Consider the following 24,606-nt stretch of genomic DNA (forward strand, 5'->3'; position numbering starts at 1 on the left):
ATAATGATTTTGTATGTTTATTTTATTGTTATGTTTATTTAACTGTTAAATAATTTAGCAAATATATATATATATATATAATCATTAATGTTTAATGAAATATCATGTTTTTGATTAATAAAAAACCAATAAAACGAAAAATAATCAACATTTCGTTGAAGCAGGATTTTTGTCCCGCTAGATTGGCGAAACGACACACTGTGCGGCGTCTCGCGACGGGACCTCCTTTCCGGTACCATCGCCGGTTCTTTTGCACATACGGGAACTATTCTGTTCAGCTCGCCTACTCTGGTTCCGGTACGGAATTTCACAGTATTAGGGACGATTTATATACGACTCTGTATACGCGCCGAGAGTCATCGACGCGGAGTCTTCCTCCCACGCGGCATATACGGGATGATATCGCGTCGCGGCGCGAGAGCTCGGACACGCCAGTGCGGGATACAATAATCGTTCCAGGGGTGGAGGAAGTCTATACGCTCTCATGGCGTTCTGCGTCTGCTCCGCGGATCTCGCCGCGAGAGTTAAACTTGCGAAATCGGTATATTCTCTTCGGGACACGGCTTGCTGTAATCGCGGAACCATATGTTCATGCGTACACGTTAATTGGTCTTTCAGAGGCCATGGTGATCGTAAACGATTTAGTAACGCAAGGATGCAGGTAATAAAATCGACAACTCTTTCGTGTTCTCCTTGGGTTCGATTCGCGATCTCGCACCGTAAAGCGCTTTGCAACTCGTGGTCGATAAATCGCGCCCGATAAGCGTCTTTGAATTCCTCCGACGTGATCCAATTCTCGTCCCGAAATCTCGCCCACTCGGCCGCGATACCAGTCAGAACAAACGGAATACATTTTAATAATTCGTCATCGGGAGTGGCTGCATATGCGCGACATTCCTCGATCTGGGTTAGGAACATCTCGGGATCCTCCCCTTTCGCTCCGGAAAAGCGAATATTACACTTTCATAATAAGTCTAAAACAGCGGTATTTAAAACGGTGCTGTGTCCTATGGTTGCTGGTATCCGTTCCCCGACCCCCGAGGCACCACGCGGAACGTTATCCTGCACGACGGGATTTGATCTAGGGATCCCTTCGAATCGTGATTGACGGGAAGCCCGTATTCACAGTGGTTCATAGTGGCTAATGTTCGGAATCGAATCGTTCAATGATGTTTCGGTACGTTGTGAACGCTTGTCTATCGGTACGTCAGCCGGCGGTATGCGAGAGTCGGTATCGGTAACGGTTCCCCTTTCTTCGGTACGCTCAAGTGGTTGTGGTGTCGGTAAGTCAGTGGCCTGTCCGATCCGAGTAGCGCCTAAGATGTCGGTGCGGAAGTGGGGGTCACTCGCACGTCGCGGGATTGCCCCCGTCGAGAAACAAGGCGGGATGTAACCGGTCTGAGCGGAACGCGGGGGATCGGGAAGAAGGTCCCTCGGCGGCGGGGTGGCCGCTCGTAAGGGCGGTCCATCCGCAGCTCCGGATGCCTCTTCACCACCCGTCGCCACCCGCTGCTCTCCTAAATATTGTTCGAGTCTTGTTCTTAGGACCGGTAATATTCCCTTGGTCGATAAACCCCGAATCGCCAATTGTTCAGCTAACTCGTCTACGGTCAAGGATCGCACCCAATCCTTCCCGGGGGGTGTTCGAAGCATCTTGATCGATAATAAATTTAACGGTACGCGGTAACTCTAACTCAAGTACTGTAAGTAGCCTTTCAGTCTATAAAATTTGTCAGTTCTATCATCTACGTGTTACGTTCCGCCTCCTCCCCACTATCTATATATACATTTTTTTTCTTTCTTTTCCCTTTTTGCGTCACAAAACCACACGTACCTACTTATATACATACGCATATACGCACATACCTATGTATCCACTAAGGTAAAATCCCAAGTCTGCTGCGAATGACAGTTATGCATTAAGTCCACGCGGATAATAAGGCCGCATCAGTGCTTATTCTTTTATAAAACGCTGACACATGATCAGCACTTTATAACATAGAGCAACACAATATGTAATGCGTGATCAACGAACCAAAGACGCTGCTCAAGCATTTAGGCAATTAGATATACGACCAATTGTACGTGCCCGATAAGCTCGCTCCAGCCGCTATACGATATTTTACCAACCGTCGCCCAACGATTGCATAGATGCTTAATCCGCAACGATATTCAGTTGCATACGGTGTCAACGAAAAAGCGTCGGGCACCTGGTCCCACGCAGCGTCAGCGTCTGGACCGGCTTATCGCGCATCCCGAAGCGATAAGCTCGCATTAATATACGGGCCGCGCGGGCACAAGAGTCAGTTAGAGTCAGTCAGTCACAGTCAGTCACAGTCAGCAAGTGTTCAGTCAGTCCGTTACAAGCAGCAGCAGTTACAGTCAGTCAGTTACAGTCAGTCAGTTACAGTCGGTCAGTTACAGTCAGTCAGTTACAGTTAGTCAGTCGCTTGCAGCAGTCCACAAATTATAACTACACGTAAGTCACTAAATAGTTATTTTTTGTTCATTCGACTTTTTCACTTGCCTCCCCTTATCCTTAATTAACGCTCGGACGTCGGAAGTCGGTGCATCGAAGTCGCGAATAATCATTGAGTCGCTTTAGGGGGATTTATCAAGTGCGGTTGTGGTAGCGCGACAATTATTATAATCACTAACGGCAATTGCCATACGGTACGCATCAGTAAGAGCCAGTGGTGTGCACCATACTCAATCTTTTCCTTGGATACAGGGCCGCCCCGACGCCCCCCAGTGTCTGCCTTAAATACTGGTTAGCTCCAAGAGCACCCGATCGTCAGGTTCGTCGACCCTGGTGAGCTACCGAGGCTCCCGGACGGCAACCTGCATCTGTTTAGTGCTTCCCAGGCTACCGATTTGAGGCAGCGATTTGAGGCCCGAGCGTAAGGCGGTACAGTCGATCCAACATGGAACAAGTCAAGGTGAACAACCGGTCTTAACGCAGTTATTACAATTAATTCTGGATTGTATCTAAAGTTCATTTCCATATAGTCCTCAAAATACCTCAACCGCACTCGAACTAAAAGACTAAACAAGAAGCAACGTCGAGGAGGAGTCAGGGAGAGACTCCGCCGTGAAAGACGGAGAAGACGCGAGGAGATCTAGCGTCTACAACCACAGCCGCCCGTCGAGCCGGAACCTCTCTGTCCCCCCCACTCAATAGCCGCGACGATTCCAGTTCGGGAGAGCGAGCCCGAAGTTATAGTAATCTCGAGCGACCAGGAGGAAAGGAAGACTCCCTCTCCTCCTCCAGAAGTCTTAGACACAGCGACAGCTATCAAAATCACACAGCATAGCGAGACACCGGTCCCCATCCTAAAGTCATTCATAAAGCACTACGAGGAAATACGGCACGGTACAGCACCCATCGATTTATACGAATGGTGCGAGCATATGTATCAAAAACCCTATCGAATAAAGATACTTTTTTTGGGACTTCCGAGCGTTCCTTCTTTCTCCCTCACCCTCTAACCAGGTCACGAAGTCAGTAGAGCCGTGTATTCGACTGCCTGACCTCTCGCTGATCTGGCGGACCCCCACATCATACGGGAATCTTTTGATAATCTCTAATAATTCTCCTGCCCCATCCTGCGATCTCTCGAGCCGCTCCGAGATATCCAGGTCCTCCCGTCCCGTACGTAACATACGCATATATAAAAATATAAAAACAACGTATATATAGCATATAGCTTTAGTACCTTATACCTATCCTTACTGCTAGTGTCCTTATTATCTATAACTTTCCCCTTCCAATCAAAGGGGGCATTGCATATAACGTAAAATTGAACGCACATCTTATGGTCCCAAGTCTTACTATAAACAGAACAAAAAGAAAATCATCTCAACGAAATGAATAAAAATATAGAAAACAGGAACTATCCCTTGATTAACACTTTGGTCCTCTGGTACTTCATATTCAGCTTTTCCTATCAGTCCTTGTATCGTCTCCTTACCCCGTGAGCGCTATAGCCACACATTCAAGCCCACAAGAGTCAAGCATAACCGCCGATCCGCAAACCGTTGCCCCACAAGTCTCTCACTTCCAACCCACTTCGCTTTCACTATATTGCACACTGCCAATATACGCCGTCCTCTCTTTCGATAGAGATCCTCTACCATTCCTCTTCCGGTGTCGCTTCTTTTTCGCTGCCCTTCTGCTGCCTTTTCTCGTTCTTCCTCAGTCCGGCCTCTTTAACAATTTTGCTGTTTTCTCCGGTTTCACCTCCACCTGGCCTCCCAGCATGCACCTATTGATCTTCCAGTCCTTATGTATTCTTGCCCCTCAAGGCCCTGAATTCCTCTATGATTTTTCCAGTTTCTTCCTTCCCTTTTCTCTCCTTTTCCTTCCATAAGATTCATTCACTAGATTTTCCCTCCCTTCTCCTCTTCTCCTCCGCTTGTTCATGTTCTCTTGCTGCTCTCCTCCGAACCCTTTCCCTTGTTTTCTCGTCCACGTATATCTCAAAGAGTAGGGTTACTATTCCAATCTTCCTCTGTCTCTATCTCCTCCGTCCTTTGAGCCCTCTGTTTTCTTTCTTTTATAATCTGGACGAATTTACCCTCGATGTTTCTTTCTTGCAATAATGCAATTAGGTCATTAATCAGGTCTTCTTCTCCTCTAACCACTCCTTACTTGGTCTTCTTTCCCTTCTGTCTTTCCTGCTTTCCCTTTCTTGATCCTCCCCGTCTATTGTTTGGCGAGGCCTTTCGTGTTCGTTTATATCTTCGGACTCTCTCCCCACCATATTATGGGGAAAGGGGATTTTTTCCAACGTTTCGATCTTCTTCCCGCGGGTTTTTTTGCCTTCTCCACCTTCTCCTTGCACTCCAGGCAAATGTACCTGTTGTTTGTCAGGAATAGATCTGTTCTAGAGTTGTAGCAGCTTGGTCTCCCTCCGTACCTCACCTGCGTCCATCCTGCTGCTTCCCCTTCCTCTTTTCCTTTTTCTTCTTTCATTCCTGCCGGTATTGCCGGACCTGCTCTAGCTCCCTCTTCCACTCTGTTTCTCCTGACCACGTCACTAAACCTCTCCTGCGTCCTGTTCTTCCCCCTGCTCCCGTCCACCTCTTCTCTCCCTTTCCTTATCCTCTCCAGTTCTCTTTGGATAGGAACTTCTTTACTCTCCCTCCTTTTCCTATGTACCAGTGTTGGGAAATCTCTGCTCCCTCCTCCACTTCCATCGTCCAGGCCTCCCACTCTGTTAGATTCTCTGTCCCCCAGGTCTCTCGCAACTATCTCCCTTGCCGTCTCAAATTCCACATTACGGAAGGCTATAACCTTTCTTATGACTGCTTCTCGTTGTTACACCCAACACACTCTGGCCAACGACCCATGCTCTCCTCCATAGTTTATGCATTTGGTTTTTTTCTCGCACTGCCCATGTTCATTCTCCCCACAGATTACACACTTTCTCACCGGTTCCCTGCAGGTTGCCTGCAGGTGCCCATATCTCAAGCACCTGTAGCATTGACGCACCGGTTCTACAAAGGGTTCGATTTTGATTCCCACATGACTCTGCCCAATCAAGAGCCTCGTTGGCAGCACACGCCCCTTGAATATAATCATGAGAGCCCTCAAGGGCTGGAAGATCACCTTTCCATCCATCACTCTCCTCTTCTTCATTCTCTCCAACACGAAACTCCCTTGCCCCGGCGTCGCTTCCTCCTTAAGCTCCTCTACTGACAAGGGACATCACCAAGGTGTCACACGCGGATTTTAATGAAATTGACATATGTTGTAGCTTTTTAAAAATCATTTGACACGTATTTTTTTATATCTGCGGACATCCATGTTGAGGGGGTGAAAATAGCCCTCAAAGTTGGGGGTTGAAAACACATTTTCTTTAATATCTCGGAAACTAGAGGGTGTAGGAAGGTGAATTTTTTTTTAAATTGTGTAGTTTTTAGTCAGGAACTTAGTTAGTGACAAATATTTCGGGAGAAATTATTTATTTAAACAATATATTAAAAAATTGGACTTTTTTTCAGTTTTTCACCCTAAATGCAGTTCGATTTTTTTGCAGCTTTGTATACTAAAGATATGGATCAAAATAGGGGATACGTGTTTTTGGAATTTTTTGTTTATTGTAATTTAGCAATAATTACTACATATACAATTTTCTCTTACCTTTTACGGAGAAATGAATTGAGATTTGTTTTCGAAGAGGGTGAGCCCTTTTTATACGATAATTTGTCACGTCTTTAACAATTGGATAATATCAGATGTTTATTGTTCCATCGGTAGCCAGGGAAGGTCCAGCGGACAGGTATAAGTCCGCCGCGGTACCAGTCGTCGTAATACGGAACATAGGTTTCTATGGCCAATGAAACTTTTAGCCGGAGGTATACGTTTATTTATTTGACTTTTAATAATTTGAACCGAAATGTTTTTCGTTTAAATGATTTGGTATTTCGGAAAAGCTGATTTTGATAGTTCTGAAAAGAGCTAATTTTGGCAGTTCTGTAAAGAGCTGAAGATTCGAACAGTGCGCTACTGTTGTTTCTTGGTTTTTTATACGTTGCTAAAGTGGAAGTGGGAAATTTCAGAAATTTGTATTGGTCGTCGTAATCTGAACAAGGGTAAGTAAATTATTTCAAAATATACTGTTGCAGGAAAGTGTGTATAAATAAGTATATGGCAATTGCATTATTGTTTTCCTTTTTGAACATTTGTAAAATTTATTTTTTATAAGTGCGAATGTTAATCCCATTAATGTTATTAACATTTTAATGAAAATATTTAACTCTAATAAGCAAGAAGCACACATAAATCGAAACAAAGTTAAACTGGATCAAAACATAATAGATGCAATTCATATGTATAAAGAATGGGCATATACAGATATATAAATGCAATAAGAGATTATATTTAATGACTGGACGTATGTCTAAATCTTGCCAATTTTTGCGAATTAAGAGGAAATAGAACAAGCTTCTCCTTAAGAACCTGCCAATATATTTTTATTCCGTGAACCAGAAAATACTGTTTTGCTTCTTGATTCATGGAAAAGATATACCGAGAACAAGTTATGTCGATCCTAGGTCAGAAACAGTGTAAGAAACAGGAAATGTTAAAAATACCAAAAAATATCCTACCGTTTGTTCAACTATTTGACGTCGATAGGTTTCGAAGTTAAAAAAATTTTGTTCGAAAAGTTTCTAATCCTTTAGTTTTATTGAATTTAGATACAAGTTTACTCACAAAAGACAATGTAATACAAATTGATAAAGCTAAAGTTGAATGCTTGCTTCTGGAGATTATGCTATATAGTGTGCACAATAATCAAATTCAATGAAGAAATTCATTATTAAAAGTCAAATAAATAAACGTATACCTCCGGCTAAAAGTTTCATTGGCCATAGAAACCTATGTTCCGTATTACGACGACTGGTACCGCGGCGGACTTATACCTGCCCGCTGGACCTTCCCTGGCTACCGATGGAACAATAAACATCTGATATTATCCAATTGTTAAAGACGTGACAAATTATCGTATAAAAAGGGCTCACCCTCTTCGAAAACAAATCTCAATTCATTTCTCCGTAAAAGGTAAGAGAAAATTGTATATGTAGTAATTATTGCTAAATTACAATAAACAAAAAATTCCAAAAACACGTATCCCCTATTTTGATCCATATCTTTAGTATACAAAGCTGCAAAAAAATCGAACTGCATTTAGGGTGAAAAACTGAAAAAAAGTCCAATTTTTAAATATATTGTTTAAATAAATAATTTCTCCCGAAATATTTGTCACTAACTAAGTTCCTGACTAAAAACTACACAATTTAAAAAAAAATTCACCTTCCTACACCCTCTAGTTTCCGAGATATTAAAGAAAATGTGTTTTCAACCCCCAACTTTGAGGGCTATTTTCACCCCCTCAACATGGATGTCCGCAGATATAAAAAAATACGTGTCAAATGATTTTTAAAAAGCTACAACATATGTCAATTTCATTAAAATCCGCGTGTGACACCTTGGTGATGTCCCTTGTGAGTCCTCCCACTCAAAGATCACTCCTCTGCGGTACTTCATTCTTCTAGGCAGGAAGACTGACACTTGCCCTTTTTTGCCGTTATATCTCCTTAGCAAGCTGTTGGCCTCTTCCTTACTTCTAGTCGTTATCTCCGCCCTGTTAAAACCAGTCATACGGATACTTTTAATATTGACGCCCGCTCCCTGCACAAATCTATATATTTTTATCAAATTGTTTTTTTTCGTTTGATTTTTCCCCCCGCTTTCAAAACGCAGCACACGACATACCCCTCCCACGTGGCGTCCTCCTCATACAGTTCTACCACCCAGTCTCTCTTTTTCCTGTTATCGCTTCTATTGTCTGTTTTTTTTCCATTATCACTCGTGTGTTGTTCTCTTACATGTTCCTTACCTACTAATTTTTTAACCGACTTCGAAAAAGGAGGAGGTTACTCAATTCGATCAGTATACAGGGTGTTCGGCTACTGGTGGGCATAATTTTAGGGGGTGGTAGCTGGAGTGATTCTGAACAACTTTTTCCTTTACCAAAATGCTGATTAAAGCTTAGTTTTTGAATTATTAATGAAAAACACTGACCAATGAGAACGCGTATAGACCAGTCGCGCGACGGCGTGAGCGACAGCTTCGAATATGACGGCAGATCGTCGTCGTGAACAAATGTGTCGATACTGTCGGTATAACGTCGGTATAACGTCGGAATAACGTCGGTATAATAGAAAGCTGTTAGATGAAAGTTACATTGAATAATGAATAAAAAAATCTGGATTATTGTTGAATTATCATTCATTCATGAATAAGAAATAACAAAGTTAGTCTCTACTCACGTAATCAAAGTAAATCGAATTTATTCAATACGTTTATTCGTTATCGCAAAGAAATAATAGCTAAAATATGGAAAATTATAATCATTAGATATTGTAATGATGAAAAAGAACAAATTCTCATTTTTAAAAAATTGAATAACTTTTCTATTCAACAAATAAAAATGTGAATTGAGTAATTAACAAATTTAAATGTAGCTCACCCATTAAACCGCAAATAATCACAATAAAAATGCGTCTCTGTCACCGGTCCGATCCACCGGTCCTTACTGTTAATATAAATCAATCACCATACAGAAACTCTCAAAAAACTCTCAAGAAACTTCATTGTCACCTATCACTTTCATCTTTCATTATCAGTTTTCATTATCACTTTTCTTTCTCATTTTTCACTAATTTGCACTAATTTTCACTGTGAGTCCGACACGTAAATAGGACGAATGAAAACACGTGAACGAAAATTCATAAATGATTTAAACTATACTATCTTGAAAGCAAGAAAACGGAATTTTCGATTAAAAACAACGATACATTTTATTTCGACACGTTTTTTTCGACAATAAACGATGACTATCGATCGACGCCGCAGTCGTTCAACAGATCATCGTTGCATGGCAACCGTTCGCGACGTATGCCTCGCGATCGAGAACAAAACCGCGATCCGTAGCCAGTCTAACAATATCTTCTTATAAAATATAATATAATTTCGATTCCTCAATTTGGATATCTTATAATGAGAATAGTGTATCGTTAAACATACATATCTATGAATAATCATTCACGCGTTTTCATTCGGTCCGTTTACCGGTCATGCTTATGTTGTGCAATTATTATTAGAAAAAGACAGTGAAATAAATTGAAAGTTCATTGACCCTGCCAGGACATCAGCTGTTGATGCTCTGATCGGTAGATCTACCCGGTGACACAAATATTTTTTATCGAAGCTAGTTTTTCCATGAATCAATGAGTAAGTGTTATTTAAGTTACTTCTGTATTTTTAAAATTAAATGTACGTAGCAATAGATTTATTTCACTTCAATGAGGTACTGCATTAGATATTCTATTCCAGTTCGATCTCATTTCATAGGCAAGGTACTCATTCGTTTTGAAACGTGAATTTATTCGTTTGCTTCATTAGTATAGTTGACAAAATTAATTTTCGTGAATTTATTCTTTTTCCTTTTTGAAGGCATAAAATAAATACAATATACTTCGTCTGGTTGTTGTAAACAAATAATTGGTTTATTTCTCATTCACGAATTACGAAGAATTTAATATTATTCTTAACATGTTAATTCATTATTCGGTTTAACTTTTACCTAATAGCTTCCTGTTATACCGACGGTATCGATACATTTGTTCACGACGACGATCGGCCGTCATATTCGAAGCTATCGCTCACGCTGTCGCGCGACTGGTCTATTCGCGCTCTCATTGGTCAGTGTTTTTTATTAATAATTCAAAAACTAAACTTTAACCAGCATTTTGGTAAAGGAAAAAGTTGTTCAGAATCACCCCAGCTACCACCCCCTAAAATTATGCCCACCAGTAGCCGAACACCCTGTATATATATATATTTTTTTTTTTTTTTTTTTTTTCCCCCTATGTGTGCCCGCCGATTACGCCTAGCTGGATGGACCAATCGGAACGAAACCTTTTGCATCTGGTAGGTTCTGACTCCCCATTGGTACCATTATCAAAAAACTTTTCATTTTTTAATTGCAAAGTATTGTTATTGCAAAAAAACCGGCAACTTTTGAAATAAAGTTTTCTCGATTTTAGTGCGCCTTTAATATCTTATCACGGACATGATTCTGAACAATTTTGTTCATATACAAATTTCGCGGAAAGGTTTAGTTTTCGAGATATTAGCGAAAAATTGTTGAAAAGTTTTGAAATCAACTTTGGACAATTTTCATGTCCTTTTAATATGTTATCAGGGCCACGATTCTGAACAACTTTTTCCTTATCCGCAATCAAGGGAAATTTGTAATTTTCGAGTTATTAGCGAAAATTATTCAATTGTACGTATGCCTCCGTGTCTCTGGTGGTGTATATCCAACATGCAGTCGCCGGTTTTCTACTGTTTCTACAAACACGTCTTGTCGGCCGAAAATCAGTATACATGTATAATAACTATTGTTATTGCAAAATCCTATTCTTTGGTATTGTTATGTAAGAAATGCACCGATCGCGATGAAACTTTTCGAATCTCGCAGATCTTTCCAAGATGATCTCATTTGTAACAGATATTTATGGGACTCGTTAATTGTTAATAACTACTGATATTGCAAAAGATTTATTCTTACCCTGCAAAAAATATGGCGACATTGATTTTTCAAAGTTGTTCCTGTAAGTAGAATTCGTTAATTTCTGTATCAATTGGCCGCAAATAAAAGAGAAGGAAAAAAACAGACTTGGGTTATTTCTTTACGTGTCAGTCGCTGGAAGCTGATTTGCAGTGTTTGTTTGCAAAAGCAACCGTCGTAATCTTCCCATTTCTGCGAGTGCTCGCTCGTCATGAGGTTTAACTAGGACTTTGTTTGGCGCTAAATCAGATAAAACTAGACCATCTAGACTTTTAACACGACTAAGTGCAACGTAAATTTGACCTTTTGCAAAATTCCTTTTGCCAAGATCAATTACAGCTTTGTTTAATGTGGTCCCTTGTAATTTGTGCACCGTTACTGCCCAACTTAAAATAAGTGGTAACATTCTGCGCTCGACGTCCCCATAACCTTTTGTCGCCTGAAACGTTGTTGAAACTGGAGATATTGGAATGTAACCATTAATATCTTTGAACCTATTTCCAACAGATTCGTCATCAAATTTTATAAGAACTGAATCCGGCAATTCTCCCTGTTCTAGTTGGTCTCTTCTAAGTGCTGGCCATCTAAATTTCTTAACTATTCCCATTGCACCGTTTATCAAACCATCAGAAATTGATATATTTCGCCGCAGCATGATTCGCGATCCCTCGGCTAACGTTATTGTATGTAACAGTCCGCCACAGTTATTAACATTTGTAGTAATAACATTTTCTGGTGGCCTTTTTCCATATGTAGCTGCCTCACGGGACTCGTCTACTGCATCAATGATGTACATTCGATGTGATTTTGCTAATTTATCGGTCATTTTTGTATTATATTCATCGACTAATTTTATGGTTGGGAATATTCTTACCGCTTCCCCATCTTTAAACTCTCCGCTTAAGGGAACTCTTCTTCGTTCGCATAGTATTTGTAGTTGAGAGGTTGTCACTTCCCCAAACCGTAGGTTATTCAGTAAGTCGATAAACTCGACGTCATCCCTTTGTCGCATGTTAATGGTGAGTTCGCAGAATGAAAATTGGTGCCATAAATTAATTTCTGCGCTGCACCAATGTGGCTGTATAAAACACCAGTGTCCTTTTACCGGGGGCAACTGCATGATATCGCCAAAAAGAAGTACATTTACGCCACCAAACAATTTATCATTCATTTTGAATTCTTGCAATCTTAAATGAATTATTCGCAAATTCTCGTAAGATACCATTGATATCTCGTCAATAATCAACCACCTTATGTACCGCCACTTTCGTCTCTCCTGTTCGAGTCTTTGTCCAGTCTGTCGCCGATAGGTCATCGCAGTACCTTTTTCAATAGGCAACGAGAACAAGGAGTGCAGAGTTTTTCCGAATATTTGACGGGCAGCGACGCCAGTCAAAGAAGCTACTTCAATGAACGATGGTTTTATCATCATATCAACTGTGGGATTATAGCAGCGTTTAATATGTTCAACAAGTAATTTTAAAATAAACGACTTGCCACTACCAGCTCCTTCGGTAATAAAGAGTAACATTTGTTCCGTATCTTCATCATCATTCTTTTTAACATCTTTCTCAATTACTGAGGAAACTGATTTCAATAAATCTTTCTGTTGAACGTTAAGACTTCGAATACTATTAAGGAACACGTCTTCTGGCATTGCTAGTGTTTCTTGCTGTTGATCCTCATACAAATCAACTTGATCGCAATATACTGTTTCGTCGGCATGAATGCTGACTGGTTCTCTTAACTGTTCATTATTAGTTTCCCCTTCGCGTACAACGTTCAAAGCAACAGCCTGGGCCAGCGCCGCTTCAATAATTTGTTCTGCGTGAGTAAATTGTTCAACGGTTGCGTTTCCCAACATAGGTTTCAATTCGTGTCGCCGTCGAAGAAAACATTGTTCCGAAGATTCGTTTTCGCACATAAGTGTACTTTCATCACGAAATGGAATGTGACACACTATCAAGTTATAGAAATATCCTTCTCTATCGCTGTTCAAGGTATAATATCGGTGGCGAAGTACAGCTGCTTTATTTCTTATTCGCATTCGAGTATTTGTAAGCCTTTCTTGGGTGGACTTTATGCCAGGATAAATAAACACAACAATCCGTGGTTGCAGTTAAAAACTATAATATAATTAATAATTAAACAATAATAATGAACAATAATACTCTATCTACATAATACGCATACCGCACCTAAAACCGTACAAATTGTCGGTGTTTACATTCGTTCTTAGTCTTTCGTTACACTGACTCGGTTTTGTTGTTTTCATGGGCACTGCGTAGTCGCCCCCACTCCACCTGTCACGTGGCATTGGCGGGCACACTAAGTTTGGGGTAACGTCAAACTTACATCCCCCCCTTCAAGTTGAGTGGACGGCTTAGGAAATGGGTGATAAGGGATCAATTTACTGGTGTGAAAAAGGTTTGATTCATTCTTTCTGAAACCTCTATCAACTATATATATCACATTAGATACTTTATTTTTTATTTTATATGGACCTGTTCTAATTGGGTCTAATTTGTTTCTGTTCAATTTATTACCATTTACTATATATACTAGGTCTCCAACTTTGTAATCTATATAATTTGTATTCTTATCATAATAATTTTTATTTTGTCTGTGAGCTTTCATTGAATTTTGGAATGCTATTAATCTATCTTCTTTCAAGTTACGTTCATTACTAGGGTTTAGTTCGCTTAGTAGAGTTGATTTGTCTTTTCCAGTGAGCAAATAATTGGGTGTGAAACCTGTTGAACTATGAATTGTATTGTTATATTCTTTGACACATTCTTGTGCTATAATGGGCCATGGGCGATTTTTGTTCTCAAATATTTTACATCTTATCCTGTTGATTAGTGTTTGATTCGTTCTCTCATTTAAACCGTTAGAAAAAGCACAATCCACTGCTGTGAAGATTAAGTTTATCTTTTGGGACCTCAAATATTGTTTAAATTCTTTCGAATTTATACCTGCATATTGGTCTGTGAATAAAGTTTTTATGTTATTGTCCCTTTTTATTGTTTTTATTAGTTTAATAAAATCTTTCGCGCCTTGTGTTTTAGACGTTGATATAAACGCATACCTTGTAAAATGATCGATCAACAAATGCAAATACTTCTTTGTGCTTTTATTTCCTGCGAAACCGCCTATCGTATCTAGTGCAACGATCTCGAACGGCTCTGAGGCTGGGCCTAGTTGTGATAGTGGGGCTTTAAAGTTTCCTATTCTGGTCTTATTTTTAATGCAAGTTTCGCATGAACGACATATCATTTTAATATGCTTATGCATATTTTTAAAATAAAATTTTTGTGTGATTGTCAATTCTAATTGTTTTGTTCCTATATGCCCTTGTTTATTGTGTACATCTTTAATTAGAGAGATACCAAACTCTTCAGTTAACCAAATTTTCCTTTTATTATTTAATGTTTTATAAATTATGTCATTTTCAATATCATAATTGTTATCTAATTTTAATTGTTTTTGATTGTTTATTATTTCGTCTATTTGTAAAAAATGTACTATTTTTATTACTGATGTTTCGTCGTCTTTGTTTTCTTCTAGAACCGGGCTTCGGGATAAACAATCAGCTTCTAAATTATTTTTACCCGGGTTATAAACTATGTCAAAATCAAATTGGGAAATATAGTTTAGTATTTGATTCAATTCTGGATCATTGCATTTTTTTACATTAAAGTTTTCGAGCGGCTTATGGTCCGTAAATATAGTGAATTTTTGTCCCATTAAATAATACTGCCAATATAGAATAGCTTCTTTTATGGCCAGACATTCTATATAAATTGCCCTTTTCTTCTTCTGTGATTCTGACAATTTTCGCGAGAAAAAAAAAACTGGTTTTATAACCCCGTCATTTTGGGGTTGTTTTAATACTGCCCCCACCCCCTGTAAACTTGCATCCGTATAGATATAAATTGAATTCGTAGGATCAAAGATGGCCAAAATCGGCTCTGAGCACAAGTAATTTTTTATTTTTTCAAAACTTTCATGACACAGTTTGGACCATTTAAACTCTACATTTTTTCTTAAGAGGTTATAGAACGGTTCTAATATTATTTTCGACTGGGGAATGTATTCCAAATAAAAATTCAATTTTCCCAAAAATTGTCTCACATGTTTTCTTGTTCGTGGTATTGGAAAATTTTTTATAGCGATTACATTATCATTTATGGGTTTTATATAATTATCGCCTATTTCATGACCCAAATATGTTATTTTTCGTTGTGCAAATTTGCACTTTGATAGATTCAATTTGAAGCCATATTTTTGCAACGCATTTAAAACTGATTCAATATTTTTCAAATGTTCTTCATAATTTTTGGAATAGATTAAAACATCGTCAATGTAATTTATCGTAAAAGCCGCTAAATTACTTTTCCTTATGACGCTGGACAAAATTCTTTGAAATATTGCTGGCGAGGATTTTAAACCGAATGGTAAACAACACCATTGCCAGTGCCCTTGATGCGTTACGAATGCCGTTTTATATTTGTCTTTGTTACGCACCGGAATCGACCAAAACGCCGAATTCACGTCTAACTTTGTGAAATATTTACAATTTCTTGCACGTAACGTTATATCTTCGATTCGCGGAAAAGGTTGACTCTCCGGGACTACTATTCTATTCAGCTCTCTATAATCAATACATAAGCGAGATTTTTTTGCTTCTTCTTTTTTGTATACTAATGTAATCGGAGCCGCATAAGGACTGCATGACTCTTCAATTAATCCTGCTTTTACTAATTCTTTAATTTGATTCTCTATTTCTATTTTATCTTGTATCGAACATTTATATGGTTTTTTCGATATGTATTTGTTTTCCGTTAGCTTTATTGCCGCTTCATAATTTTTAACTCTACCCACATCAAATTTTCCTTTTGCAAACACTTTCCTGTAATTTTTTAATATGTTTTGTATATTGCGATCAGCAGTGTATATCTTATCGGACATTTCCTGTTCTTTTTCTACCTGGTTTATTTCTGTATTATTGATTTGTCTTATTTTTAAATTTTCGTCTTGACATAATTTAAATTCTTTTATAAAATCTAAACCAAGTAGTGCATCATCTTTAAATGAATTGCTTTTTACTATAAAAAATGGAAATTTTTTTTTCATGTTAAAAACCTTTACCGGTAAAGTAATCATACCTTCGGATTTTGAAATTCCCGAAATAGTTTTTATATTTTTATCCCCACTTATCTTTTTATCTAGATTTTGTTTTGCCCAAAAATCATAATTTATTAGTGAAATGTTGGCTCCTGAATCATAGAGACCAACAATTGGTTTGTCATTCACAAGAATTTTTAATTTTATAAGTGGGGTCACTATACGTTTTTTGCCTCCTCGGTAAAAGATACTGCATCTTCGATCTCTATGTTATTAGCTATTTTGATTTTATCATTTTTGTCTGTTTTTCGGTTTGCTGTTTTTGTACGACATACCTCCTCTGGATGGAATCTATTTTTAAAACCTACACCTTCACAATATGCACAAGGCTTCCGCGAGCGTTGGTTTGTTTGTCTATCTTCATTATATTTTTGTTTGTCATCTTTTTTCTCATTGAAATTTCTATTATTTATAGGTTCCATTTGACTCAGTAATGACATTAAGTTGTCTATGTTTGTTAAATTTTTCCTCTCTAATCGCGATTTAACAAAGTGCGGAAGAGCAATTACAATTAAGTTTATTTGTGAATTTATCGTTAGATCTGGGTCTATGTCTATCAACATATTTCTCTTCTTCAAGGCAAAGTCCAAAAAGGGTCCATTTAGATATCTAAATGTGTAGGCATACGCAATCTCAGACCACGATTTTTGATTGAATGTATCCATAAATGACTTATTCCAATGTTCCCATTCACACGTTAGCGAGTTTGTCTTTAAAAATATTGAAAACCAATTTGAAGCGGGACCTTCTAAAAATAATCTTAAGACCTCTGGATATTTATTTTCTTTTATTTCGAGTCGTTTGCATTCTGCCACGAAAATCTTCATCCACGACTCCGCGTTAAAGTTTTTTCCATTAAACTTCTCCAATATTATATTTTTCGAAATAGAATGGATTGGTTTTTCCTGGGGTGGGTTTTCAGGAGCAGGATGGTTTGATGGGATAGGGGAATCAGTCTGAATCGCTTCCAAATAATACCCATCAAAAACAACATTACCTTCATGATCCACATAACTGTCTTTCAATTTGCCTTCCGCCAAGGTGATGACGACGTTCCGAAATTTGTTGCGCAGTTTCAAGCTCTTGACGACTCCCTTCGTTACTTGATTTTCAAAAAGATTTGGGTGTTCAGCCTTTGTCTGTGCCCCTTCAGGGAATTTGAAAATTTCCGGTTGTCCCTCCAATTGAATTGTCTTGACCTTAACCTCCGTAGTTTTGCTGTCCACTGCCTCGGAGACAAAGTGGAATCTTGCTTTTATGTCCCCCATATTTGTACGGTTTTGTAAGCCTTTCTTGGGTGGACTTTATGCCAGGATAAATAAACACAACAATCCGTGGTTGCAGTTAAAAACTATAATATAATTAACAATAATACTCTATCTACATAATACGCATACCGCACCTAAAACCGTACAAATTGTCGGTGTTTACATTCGTTCTTAGTCTTTCGTTACACTGACTCGGTTTTGTTGTTTTCATGGGCACTGCGTAGTCGCCCCCACTCCACCTGTCACGTGGCATTGGCGGGCACACTAAGTTTGGGGTAACGTCAAACTTACATATTGTCCTTCAATTTTATAAATCTCGACCTCGATGTTTCTTCATCGTCATTTCTAAGTTCTGCGTCTCCATCCTCTTCTGTCCACATTCCACTTGCAACTGTTTCATATCGGACAGCAAATTCAGCTAAGCTCAAATTCTCTAGACTGTCCGGTCTCTTTGCGTAACGGTCGAATATGTTATTGAAAAATGATGTTTCATATCCTTCGAAACGCAAAATTCTGTATCTCTGCTCAGGCCGACAGCTGTTTATAAATACAGCTTTTCGCGAGCTCATTTTAAGAGGCAATTGGCATAATCGATAAGCACATTCTGCAGCACTGACCATTCGTTGGGACAGAATTGCCATAGATACCGCAAATAATTGATTCCAGACGGCACCGCCGCGGCGTTTCGCACGGGAAACTGCTTCTTTAATAACGTCTCCTGTATCCTGCGGCTCGCACTTACTTGCGTATTTAGCAATATAATATGCAACTGCTGTAACATTTCCGCATGGTTGAATATCCATGTTTGCTTCCCAAAGCTTTAAAAGAGTTGGATTGTAATTATTTACCATAACTTCATTTACGGTTCTCTTAAGTACACAGAAACGTCCATTGTTGGCAAGTGTGTCATCTGGACCCAAGCACATCGTTGTTTCACTTATCGGTCTAGGAAATCCGAAACGACAACAACGATTATTACGATCTTTGTAACATGTATCAGAATGTTTATGAATTTGGACACTTTGTACTATGTCGCTCATGTCTTGGTTTTCTGCTTCCAATGAACAAAATACAACTTTCTCAATAACGTTGCGGCCTTCATTCGTAAGGAAATCGGGTACATTTTCACACCAAATCAGCATGTGTAAATGTGGACTTCCCCTATTCTGAAATTTAATTCTATACCAAAAATCGATAACAACGCCACCTAAGCAATGAGAGTTTTTTAAATACTGCATCAACGCGTTTACTCGTACCGTAAATTGTCTTGCTATAACTACTGGATATTTCTGAACCAACTTTAGTCGATCCGCGCAAGTTAGGTTTTCAAAATCAGTAATGGGACGACCATCGGATAAAAGTAACGCTTTCAACATATCCGGCCAGTTTAGATCATTGCAAGAGAAGGTAGCAAACCATGTGGGCGGTCCAAGACTTCGAACCATGGCGATTAATTCCGAACAGCAACGTTTCCAGTATGATACCGATCCTCTTTTATTTCTCATCGTGAGGTGCACATTATCTACTAATCGCTGTGGAGTATGTTCTCCTTGGCGCATTCTACATGATACTGAAACACTAGCTTTTGCGCGGTAATATTCAACAACAGATAATGCGAAGAACAAATAATCTGTTCGTTGAAATCGTTTGTCATTGCTTAGAATACGCGCTTGGAAGTAATCCAGTGGTGTTATTGAGATATCTCGGTGCTCTCCGAAACCATTTTTTCCATCTGGAAATAGAAAGAACCAACACAGTTCTTCCATTCTTCTTTCCCTTTCTAGGTTCAAAGGAGGCGCAGTTTTTCTATGTATATTCGCCAATCTTATCGGATCACTTTCTGCGTTGTTATTATTACCGATAGATACGATATTATCGATATTGGGAATATCGTCATCAATCGAACGTAACATACTTGTTGCGAAAACAACTTGCGCCTCGCCGGACTCTGTATAAGTAGTCGCAGCAGGTGATTGTTGTATCCTTTCGACTTGTGGGGATCTATTCCTTTCGGGTGCAATTGCTACAGGTGTTAATGAGTAGATATTTAGCACATTGCTATTACCTCCTTTAGCATATAAATTACGACGCAAGATTATGTGTAAATCATCAATATTCGTAAATTTCATACAGCATGAAAGGCCCCGTGACGGTACTTTATATCCTTTCGGACCTCTTGGGAATCAAACAACCAATAGCAGGGACTTTCCGACTGGTTGCTGCATGATACAGCGACTGATACAAAATTCGCGGTAAGAATTCCGTATGTATACTGTTGGAAAAACATAATTAAACCGTTTTTTAAATTTGGGAATCCTTCATCACCGTTATCAATGTCAATATTACCATTTACAGCCATTTCATAGCCAATGTCAATACCGACTCTGATATTATTAAACAATAAGTGTGGCAATAATTCTGTTACAGCTAAGTAGTCTACATTGACTTCTCCGGGGTCAGGGTTATTTCGCGCTTCAATGCAATCACGGTAATATTTATCTCCTACTAAAAGTACATAATCAATATCACTAGTACACCACGTACTAGGATCGAGCAAATTAAACGCAACACAAGCAACTGCAGCTATGCCTGTGCATTGCTTACCGCGAGATTCGATGCTGAAGCGATCGCTAGCTTGATGGCACGTGCCTCGTAAAATAGCTACATTATGGCCTACATGCACAAATTTACTGTTTGATTCAGTACTTCTTTGTGCAACTTCAATTTCTTTTCTTACAATAGGAAGCTCTTCAGTGACATGAGCTATTTCCGAAATGTTATTGATAATATTAGAAAAACATGGTCGCACATCTTTGTACAAAGCATTATTTTGTAGCAGCCATTCTAAAGCTCTTCGAAGTTTACCGACGTCTATTTCAAATTGTCGCTGTCGTTCCAAATTTTCTAGCCTTTCTACGACAATCATTATACCGGTCTCGTTTAATCTAAGTGGAAGTTGTTCGGCAACTTCGAATACATCACGGGCAAATAGGACTACCTGACCTTTGCACCAATTCTGACTGAAGCGATTTTGAATTTTCATGATTTTATCACCTCTTCTATAATTTCATCCTCCTTCCTCTTTTTTAACTCCACCACCCACTCCCTATTCATTTGTTTTTCTTTTCTAACCCTCCTTCTCTCCTTTTCCATTTCATCCCTGTTAAGGGCCCAGTCCAGCCTCTCATATTCACATTCACCTTCGGGTTCCGCCCCCACCAGGTAATGCGGCAGCAGAATTCTTTTAAGAATTTGGATTCCTCCTTCTTTTTTCTTTTTCTTCTTCTCCGTCTTCTCCTTACATTCTAAACAAAAGTAACGATTCTTTGACAACACCCCATCTGTTTTTTCATTGAAGCATGGAGGAGGAGGTCTATCTCCTCTCTTCACCTGCTTCCACTTTCCTTCTTTGTCTCTCTCTCTCCTCCCTGATCTTCTCCTCCCATTTCACTACTTCGGTTCCTTTGTCCCCAGTCTCCCTCCTCCTCGCTCTGTTCATTCAAGCCTCTCCTTGTCACCTCGCTGAATGATGACCCACCTTGTGCTTCCTGACCTCTATATCTCTCACTCTCTCTCCCATTACCGTATCTCAATTTCCTTATTAACTCCAACTCCTTCTGGATCGGCACTTCCTTCTTTTCCCAGAACTCCCTCTTCTCCTTCACCACCAAAGCCGGGAAATCCGCACTGCTTCCTGCCAACTCTTCTATTCCCCCTGTCCTGTCCATTTCTCACTCACCCATCGACCTAACAACCATTCCTCTCGTCGACTCAAATTCTACGTTTATAAACGCCATAACCTTTCTTATTGCGGCTTTGCGTTGCCAGACCCAACACATTCGGGCCAAGGACCCATGCTCTTCCCCACAATTTACACACTTGGGCTTCTTGTCACATGCCCCATGGCTTTTGTCACCATTCACAATACATATCCTCTCATTCTCCCTACACGCCGCGCCGCTTGGAAGTGTCCAAATTTCAAACACCTAAATCATTGCTTCACCGATTCAATGTACGGCTAAATCTTAATACCTACGTGACCTTGGCCAATTAATAGCCTCGTCGGTAAGATGGTACCCTTAAAAGTTATCATTATTGTTCTCAACGCCTGATAAGTAACTTTTCCATCCACAATTCTTCTCCTCTTCATCTTTTCAAGAATAAACTGCCCCTATCCCGGCATCGCCTCATTCTCCAGATCCTCTACCGAGTTCTCCTATTCGTAGATTATTCCTCGACGATACGCTATTCTTCTTGGTAAAAACGTTGTCACAGGTCCCTCTTTCCCACTATACCTCTTCAGCAATCCGTTAGCCTTCTGTCCTCTCTTTGTCGATATTTCCGCTCTGCTGAAACTGACCATTCTTATAGTGTGGATTCTCACCCCCGCCCCCTGTACCAGTCTATAAATTTTGATCAAATTGTTTCTTTTGGATTTATTCGACTTATTCCTTAATGCAACACACACCACGTATTCATCCCATTTCATCTCTTCCTCGTATAAATTGATCTTCCACTCCTTACCCTTTCTTTCTTTTTCATTTATCCCATTCCTTCTTTCCTCGCTTATATCCACCACGTGGCCTTCCCCATCCCTATTAACATTTTCTATCCTATTCCTACATTCTAAGTGATTTTTATCTCTTACGCTATCTAAATTATTATTGTCAATATCATTAATATTGTCTATATTACCTACAGCGTCCTTTCGCACTTCTTTTATTAGTTCGTCTCTCACTGTTTCACCTTCTCTCGTCTCCCACAACCTCTCACCTACGCACGTTACAGCACAATGGCCGATTTTTGCGGCGTCTCCCTGCGTTTCCCCATGTTCCCGCATCGTCTTTTCCGGCGCCACCGTCGCTGGTGTTTCCACGCTTGCCAACCTTCCTACCTTAACTTTCTCCTTTTCCTCCCGTTCTCGCTCCTCATTGGTTCGCTCCCTCCTTTCTTTCCATCTCCCTTACTCTCTTCTTTTCCTTCCCGCTATCTTATTTCTGCTGTTCCTCTTCTACTTCCGTCTCCCTCATCCTCTTCTTACACTCCTCCATATCTATGCTTTCCTCTTCTTCTCCTCTCCTCACCTCTACATCTCCTCTTAACCCTTTTCTCTCCTTCACCGATACTTTTAATACCGCTTCCTCCTCTTCCGCTAGGTACTCTAGTGCCCAATCCTTTCTTAAACTTTGTAGCAATTCCCTCTCTTCTTTCTCGTTCTTTCCATTCCGGCCAAGTCTTCCTTCCACCTTATCCTCCTCCACTCTCTTCTCTTCCTGTTTCTCTATCTCCTAACTGCTCATTCCCTTTTTCAATCTCTGTACCTCTCCTATCCTCTTTTCCCTCGTTCCTTCAGCACTCCTCCCTCCTCCCTTCCTCTCTATTATTCCCCTGGTTCTTGCCCAACCAGGGGACCGCTTTACTTTCATACACCAATCACACCACTCACTAAACCTAAGTCACTTAGTGACCCACGTCTCCCTTCTTTCTTTCACAACTAACGTCGGAAAATCTCCGCTGCTTCCAACAAAATCGTCGACCCCTCCTACTCTATCTCACTCCTTGTTACCTGTCGATCTTGCCACCATGCTCCTTGCCGTCTCGAATTCTACATTTTTGTATGCCATTACATTCTTTATTGCCGCCTCCCTCTGCCACACCTAGCACATACGTGCGAGTGAACCGTGATCTCCTCCGCAATTAACACATCTGGGTTTCCTCTCGCACTGACCATGACTCTTCTCTCCGCATATTACATACCTCCTATCCTCTTCTTTGCACTGAGCCTGATAATGACCGTATCTTAAACATTTATAGCACTGTTTCACCGGATCGATGTACGGCTCAATTTTTATTCCGACATGCCCCTGTCCAATGAGCAGCCTTGTGGGGAGTACACTACCTCTAAACGTAATTATGATCATCCTAAGTGGACTAAAAACCATCTTCCCATCTATGTTCCTCCTCTTTTTCATCCTTTCCATCACATATTGACCTTGTCCCGGCATCGCTTCCTCCTTTAATTCTTTAATAGAATCCTCCCACACCTAGATTATGCCTCTTCTATACGCCATCCTTTTAGGTAGAAATGCACTTACAGCCCCTTCTCTTCTTCCGTATTTCCTCAAAAGACCATTCGCCTCCTCCTTCTTTTTAGTTGTAACTTCCGCCCTACTGAAACCAATCATTCGTATGGTATGAATTTTCACCCCTGCTCCTTGCACTAACCTATATATTTTAATCAGATTGTTCCTTTCAGTCGCCCTATTATTATTTCTATTCCTCAGCACAACGCATACTACATATTCATCCCACTTAACATCGTCCTCATATAAAGCCAGTCTCCATTCCCTACCTTTCCTCTCCCTATCATTCTTATCCTCCCCTTCTTTCTCATTACCCTTTGCCACGTGGCCTTCCTCTTTTCCATCGTTCTTATTACTATTTTCCTTATTTACTATGCTTTCACTATGTCTACTATCTACCTTATTTCTATTCTTATTGTCTATTTCATTATTATTATTAATGTTTTTAAAGTTCTCAATACCTAGATTGTTCTTTCTTACTTCCTCGCTATCACTGTCCATGTCTCTTTCCTCACTTACTACGCACAACTTTCCAACACCACGTTCTCGATCACAATGGCCGCTACTTTCCGCGTCTCTCCCTATCTCCCCATGCCACCGCTTCATCTTCTCCGGCTCCACCGTCGCCGACGCCCCCATTCCTACCAACCTTTCTTTAAGGTTATAAAATTTTAAATCTGTCCGCAAAGGATTTGTACCTGCTCGCTTCGGTGAGAGATAATTATTCAATCTGTTCCCGTTTGCAATGGTAGATACAGGGAATATTGCATGGTTCCTATAAAAGGTGTGCAAATTTTAGTATTATTATCTAGAATTTCTCTTAACCATCGATTGAGACGGTTAATTCAATAGTATACGTAGAAGGTGATGTTTGGATAATTTCGGCTGGTCCCAACCATTTGTGGTCGAGTTTGTTTTGTTTAT

At 39.8% G+C, this 24,606-nt stretch overlaps 1 protein-coding gene across 3 annotated transcripts in view; it reads left to right on the forward strand.

Annotated features, from left to right (window-relative positions):
* LOC100878802 (uncharacterized protein C9orf85 homolog) overlaps window positions 1-24,606 on the forward strand; it is a 95,559-nt gene that overhangs the window by 56,974 nt on the left and 13,979 nt on the right. The window lies entirely within an intron of this gene.

The sequence above is a fragment of the Megachile rotundata genome, chromosome 2 (genome assembly GCF_050947335.1).
Source record: "Megachile rotundata isolate GNS110a chromosome 2, iyMegRotu1, whole genome shotgun sequence".
NCBI lineage: Eukaryota > Metazoa > Arthropoda > Insecta > Hymenoptera > Megachilidae > Megachile > Megachile rotundata.